Consider the following 7,298-nt stretch of genomic DNA (forward strand, 5'->3'; position numbering starts at 1 on the left):
GGAGGAAGAGCTCGGAGCAGAGAGACCACTCGCCCAAAGATCACCATCAGCAGCCAGGCTGTGGACCAGGCTTCCTCGAGACCAAGCGACGTGCTCGCAGGACGATCCTGCTTTGGCTCTGATGAACATCTCACTTTCAAAACCTGGCCTTCCACCCTAGAAAGGGGCGGGAGGGCTCTTTACTTGCATTCACTTTTTGCACATACACAAGAGACAGCGTCTGTTCTAGAATCCAACTGGATTTTATTTGACACAGAATACAGTATGGCTTGCCAGAATAGCAAACTGAAAAGACAAAGCAGAAGAGACACGGTTCTATCTAATTTATAATTAAGTAACAGGAGGGCAAGTCATTCAGTGGATAACAAAAAAACAGTTGAGCTTGATCGAAGAATTCTCTTTTTCTAGTGCCCATACTTTTGGAATTCCCACTCTCTGTTGTCCAACGGACACACCTGCCGTGTTTTGAGCCAGCGAGAGACGCAGTGGAAGTGAAAAGCATGGTTACAGACGCCCCACGCCACGGTGCACTCTTCAGAAGTAGCGGGCGCCTGGTTGGCTTGACATTCTATGCAAAGATCCATAATGTGGTTCCTGCAGATGGCACAGTTATCAACCACAATATCCCAGGCCCAGAGGGCTACTGCATTCCACTTTTTCACTTCAAAGCGCTTCTTGCCCGCGCCGCTGTTGGTGCCGCTCGGGGTATCCACATCCATCGCTGTCGCCATTTTGGAAACACACCTGGAGATCTTTGTTACACCAGTTTTACTTATATTCCAACTAATGTAGACAGGAGTAGGAAATTGAATGATACACAAATATGTATATTAAATATAATAGGAGATTGAAATAAATAATATAAAAATACATATTGTGTTGTTCAGTCACCAGTCATGTCTATTTGTAACCCCATGAACTGCAGCATGCCAGGCCTCCGTGCCCCTCACTGTCTCCCAGAGTCTGCACAAGTTCGTATTCATTGCATCAGTGATGCCATCCAGCCATCTCATCCTCTGACACCTTCTTCTCCTTTTGCCCTCAGTCTTTCCCAGCATTAGGAACTTTTCCAATGAGTTAGCTGTTTGCATCAGATGGCCAAAATACTGGAGCTTCAGGTTCAGCATCAGTCCCTCCAGTGAATATTCAAGGTTGATCTCCTTTAAAGATTAATTGGTTTGAACTCCTTGCTATCCAAGGGACTTTCAGGAGTCTTCTCCAGCATTGATTCTTTGGCATTCTGCCTTCTTTATGGTCCAGCTCTCACAACTGTATGTGATCACTGGGAAGACCATAGCCTTGACTGTATGGCCCTTTGTTGGCAGAGTAATGTCTCTGTTTTTCAACACACTGTCTAGGTTTGTCATTGCTTTCCTGCTAAGAAGCAACTGTCTTCTGATTTCATGGCTGCAGTCACCATCCGCAGTGATTTTGGAGCCAAGAAGAGGAAATCTGTCACTATTTCACCTTTACCCCTTCTATTTGCCATGCAGTAATGGGGCTGGATGCCATGCTGCTGCTGCTGCTAAGTCACTTCAGTCGTGTCTGACTCTGTGCGACCCCATAGACGGCAGCCCACCAGGCTCCCCCGTCCCTGGGATTCTCCAGGCAAGAACACTGGAGTGGGTTGCCATTTCCTTCTCCAAAGCATGAAAGTGAAAAGTGAAAGTGAAGTCGCTCAGTCGTGTCCCACTCTTAGCGACCCCATGGACTGCAGCCTTCCAGGCTCTTCCGTCCATGGGATTTTCCAGGCAAGAATACTGGAGTGGGGTGCCATTGCCTTCTCTGTGGATGCCATGATCTTGGTTTTTTTAATATTTAGTCTTAAGCTGGCTCTTTCAGTCTCCTCCTTAACCCTCATTAAGAGACTCTTTAGTTCCTCTTCTCTTTCTGCCATTAGAATGGTATCATCCACATATTTGAGGTTGTTGATACCTATACAAATATGTATATTATTATTTAAATAAATATTTATTTTTTATAACATCCTAAAATAGAGTACTACTGTTAGGAAAAACATGATAAAGGATATTAATGTTAAACACCCACCCAAATTCACATGTTGAAGTCCTAAGCTCCAGTGCCTCAGAATGCAACCTTGTTTGAAAATAAAGTCAGGGCAGAAGTGATTGGTTAAGTTAAAATGAGGTCTATTTAGGGTGGGCCCTAATCCAACATGACTGTTGTCTAATTTCCCTATTAGTCACTTGGCTGGTGTCTAGTTAGACACAAACATAAAGATGAACAGAGGGAGATGATATGAAGGGACACAGTCATCTATAAGCCAAGGAGAAGACCTGGGACAGATGCTTCCTCACAGCCCTCAGAAGGAACCAACTTTGCCAGCATCTTCATTTTGGAATTCCAGCTTCCAGAATTGTGAGACAATCAATTTCTGCTGTTTAAGCCACCCCATTTACAGTGCTCATCTGTGGCAGCCCTAGCAAACTAATCCACCTGTGTGTGTTCAGCTTCTCAGCTGCATCCAACTCTTTATGATCCTATGGACTATAGCTTGCCAGGCTCCTCTGTCTGTGGGATTCTCCAGGCAAAGATACTGAAGTGGGTAGCCATTTCCTACTCCAGGGATCTTCCCGAACCAGGGACTGAATCCCTGTCTCTTGCGTCTCCTGCACTGTAAGTGGATTCTTTACCTGCTGAACCACTGAGGAAGTCCAGACTAATCTACCTGTGACTCAACGATTCCTTGTATAGGTGTATGTCTACAGAAACTCTCACAAGAGCATACCAGAAGTTACACAGAAGGATGAAGCATTGCAACAATGAAATATTGGATATTCATCAATAAGAAAATAAATATTATACATAAAGTATGTTAACATAGTGGAAAACTCTACCACAGAACAACGATAGCATCACAATACGGATTAAAATATGTAAAAATTTTAAAGTTCACGTCCAAAATTATTGTTAAATAAAATTTTAAAATAAAATAAAATACAGGTTGAGAAAAAGTATTTGTGAAATAAGACAGCAAATGGATTTTTATTCTTTTTGCTATGAAGAGTTTTTATAAACAATGACAAAAAGGTAAGTACTTCCATACAAGGGACAAGACACAGCAGCACTTTGAAGAAAAATGTAAATAACAAATAAATGTAGGAAAAAAATATTCATTATCACTAAAAACAAACAAATACAATCTTACATCAGCAGAAACCAAAAAGATTTAAAATCTTAACTTTGCAAAGATTAGTAGCCCACCAAACTCCTCTGTGCATGAGATTTTCCAGGTAAGAATAGTGGAGTGGGTTGCCATTTCCTTCTCCGGGAGACCTTCCCAGTCTAGGGATCGAACCCACAGCTCCTGCTGCGTCTCCTGCATTGCAGGTGGATTCTTTACCGCTGAGCCACCAGGAAAGCCCATTCCCAAGTGGCTCAGTGGTAAAGAATCTGTCTGCCAACACAGGAGACGTAGGTTTGTATCTGAGTATGCAAAGATGAGATATTAATCAATGCCAGTGAAATGTGAGGTCAACTTATTTGAAGGACAGTTTTACAGTGTTAAAAACAACTAAAATGTGGAAACCTTTTTGTCCTCCAATATGAATATATCTTAAAATAATAAGAAGGTAACTCAAAGAGGTAATCACCCTTGTTCATAATTACCATGAAGTTGTCAATGCAGACTAATCAGAAACAGCTTTTAAATGGCTAGTATATTAAAAAAATGTTTTTAATTGAAAGAAATTGCTTAATAGAATTTTGTGGTTTTCTGTCATACATCAACAAGAATCAGCCATAGGGACACCCATGTCCCCTCCCTCCTGAATCTCCCTCCCATCTCCCTCTCCATCCCACCCTTCAGCCTGTTACAGAGTCTCTGTTTGAGTTCCCTGAGTCATACAGCAAATTCCCATTGGCTATCTCTTTTATATATGGTATCATAAATTTCCACGTTACTCTCTCCATATGTCTCCCCTTCCCCCTCTTCCCCTTATAGGTCTGTTCTCTATGTCTGTTTCTCCCATGGCTGCCCTGAAAATAAATTCATCAGTGCCATCTTTTTAGATTCTGTATATATGTATCAGTATACGATATTTATATTTCTCTTTCTGACTTACTTCTCTCTATATAATAGGCTCTAGTTTCGTCCACCTCATTAGAACTGATTCAAATGTGTTCCTTTTTACAGCTGAGTAGTATTCCATTGTATGTATATACCACAGCTTCTTTATCATTCATCTGTTGATGGACATCTAGGTTGCTTCCATGTTCTAGCTATTGTAAATAGTGCTGCAATAAACACGGGTACGTGTGTCCTTTTCAATTTTGGTTTCCTCAGGGTATATGCCAACGAGTGGGAATGCTGGATCATATGATGGTTTTATTCCTATCTTGTTAAGGAATCTCCATACTGTTTTCCATAGTGGCTATATCAGTTTACATTCCCACCAGCAATGCAAGATGTTCCCTTTTCTCCACACCCTCTCCAGCATTTATTGTTTGTAGACTTTTTGATGATGGCCATTCTGACCGGTATGAGGTGGTATCTCATTGTAGTTTTGATTTGCCTTCCTCTAGTAATGAGTGATGTTGAGCACCTTTTCATGTGCTTGTTAGCCATCTGTATGTCTTCTTTAGAGAAATGTCTTCCCATGGTTAGTATATTTTTAATCTAAATAAATACTGATGCATCCTTAAACTATCCAGTATTGCTATTTATCGTTCCCAATATATTTTTTCTATTTTTTCAAAGGAAGCATATAAGGCAGTAATCAGTTTATAGGGTAGGGTCTTCACTGGAGGATGAGGAACTTTTGGTGACAAACATAACAGCCTGGCTTAGCACAGTGAAGGGGCACCTGTGTCCTCCAGACACGGAAGTGGGTGGGGGGCCACCCTTCAGTCAATTGCAGAGGGACAACTACTCCCTTGGTTTGACAGAGGGGTCCTTTTACCTGGCAGATATGCTCTGCATGGAGAAAGGACTGGAGTGAACCAATTTAGTTGGGGCTAAAACGTTGGTTTTTAGTTTTTTCAGTATATTTGAAGCATTTCAAAATTGAAAGAGCTTTAAAGGCGCTATAACAGAAAGGCTCCAATTTTAAATAACAACTCAAAACTTCAAAAGCTAGTAATAAACTTTATAAGCTAAGTGTAAGATCTCTATGAAGAAAACCAGAACACCTAGCAAGAAGCTTAAAAGAAGATGGTCAAAATGAAATCTGAGGCTGAAGCCTGACATATAAAATAGATGCTAATATTTGTTGAGCAAACAGATAACAGACTCCGTTTATCAGGCACGAATTTATGCCAGACACCCCGCAAAGTGCTTCATACACATTGTCCCAGTTAATCCTCTAATGCTCCAGCAAAGCATGGGTTACCAGAATCCCTGTTTTACATAAGAGGACACCATGGAAGACTGAGGTTCTCTGTTTAAGATCAGAGAACCAGGAAGTCCTGGTTTGTAGCTCAGGAATGCCTGGCTCCAGAACTAGGATCTTCACCCCACTGTAAAACCTGTCTCATTTAAGTGGGGTGGAGTCCTGCCTCTTGACACCCTCATAGACCCTAGGAATAAGGAACTATATCTGCTAAGATAGGAAAACAGTACAGCTCTGTAAAAACTTGGTTGATTCAATGTTTCTTGTATTCTGTTCTGTATCATCTAATTTTTTAATTTTAAATTGCAACCAGTGTCTTTGGTGCTAACCAGTGTAGAGGTGGCAGAAAGAAACAGGTGAAAGGATCTCAAGGGAAAGATGAGATAGCAGTAAAGAGAGGGTGCTCCATCCTCCTATAGGGACTGCTTCTGGGGCTAATCCTTGAAGGCTTTGTGGTTCAGTTTTGTAAGTGATTTCCTGCCCCCAAAAGAGGGTAAGAAATTCTGGAATCCAACTCCCTGAGATTCAAGTCTCATTTCTTCCTCTTGGTAGATGTATGAACTCAGGAAAGTTATTCGGCATCTCTGGGCCTCAGTTTCTTTATCCTCATAAGAGACTTGTCAGGGCTAAATGAGGTATTGCATGAATAGTGTATGATTCAGAATTTAGCATATGATACACCCAAATTATGTCTTACTCATCATCATCATTGTCATCATGGTCACATTACCATCATTCTCTGAACCTAGCAGCCACCCCAAGAACCTCAACTCCTAAGACTTCCTACTGCTCTGAACACATAGCCTCAACTTAACTGAGTTCCCCTCAGCAAGTGGCAACAATAGACCAGGGCCCTGGGAAATGCCCACTCCATCAGGCTCTTTCTCCCAAACCCAGGGCTGAGAATTGTTTGTGGAAGCCTGAATGAGAGACTGATGACTCAAGATAAGATAGGCAATCAGCTTGGACTCACCACTGCAGACTTCTGGTCTACTTGTAAAATGAGTCTTGTCATTTATTTGACAGTCCCCAGGATTTCACACAGGGAGAGGGACAAATAAAGTCAAGCCCCCCAGTGGAATGTTGCTGATAGCCTCAAGTGAGGAGTTGGGTGTTCTGGGGGCCCCCAAGCTTGGGCAGCCCCTCAGTTTCCTAGTCATCTCGAAGCCCACCATTCATTTCAGTCAGTGTTTATAGAGTACCAACCATGAGAGGCAGGTCCAGGTGGTTTTCCTCTTTAAAGACCAGCGAAATATTTGCACTTCAAATGTATTTAATGTGGTTTCAAAAATTTAACTCAGAGCAGAAGTATCCCATCGGTACACCTCTAGCCACCAGCTGCCCTTTAGTCATCTGTTCCTTAAGTGGTATGGGAACACAGACTTGGGCAGCAAAGATCTAAGTTCAGAGGCTGACTCGGCTGCTCTGAGCCCATTTTCTCCTCATTCTGCTACCAGTTTTGCAGGCTTGTGATGGTTAAATGAGATTGTGCATAAAGCATCCAGGAATGCATGCACCTCATTAAATTAATCCTAAAGAAAATAACTGGTAAAGCAGAGGATCCTCCAGCCACTTTATCTTCTTTATATAGAGTGTTTTTATGTATTAGGTCTCTCAGAATTCAGATACCACAGTCAGGGGAGGGAGGCCCCGTCCAGTCACAGCATATGGCAGGCCTGCCACGCCAGCGTATGGCCTGGGCCTTTGCAGCTGCTTGTCTGTGAATGTCTTCCCCACCCACTTATGCTGCAGGTGCGGTTCACTTCACGCAGTATTCTCAGCACCTAAAACTAGGACCTGGCATTGTGCGGTCACCTCAGTCTATATCTGCTGAGGGAGAGGTCAAAGAATGAATGAAAGAAAACAGAAAACAGTGAGAGGGGGGAAGTTTCCTATTGTTCAACTACAGCTTGATGCTTATTCTTCAAGATCCAGATCAACATCGTC

The 7,298-nt window shown here is 42.3% G+C and overlaps 1 pseudogene across 1 annotated transcript; it reads right to left on the reverse strand.

Annotated features, from left to right (window-relative positions):
* Window positions 1-219: 219 nt before the first annotated feature.
* On the reverse strand, window positions 220-737 carry LOC104981893 (annotated as a pseudogene). The gene has a single exon (XR_824428.1). The product of XR_824428.1 is annotated as an E3 ubiquitin-protein ligase RBX1 pseudogene (transcript).
* Window positions 738-7,298: the final 6,561 nt, after the last annotated feature.

This window comes from Bison bison, unplaced genomic scaffold, assembly GCF_000754665.1.
Source record: "Bison bison bison isolate TAMUID 2011002044 unplaced genomic scaffold, Bison_UMD1.0 scf7180017864525, whole genome shotgun sequence".
Taxonomy (NCBI): Eukaryota; Metazoa; Chordata; class Mammalia; order Artiodactyla; family Bovidae; genus Bison; species Bison bison.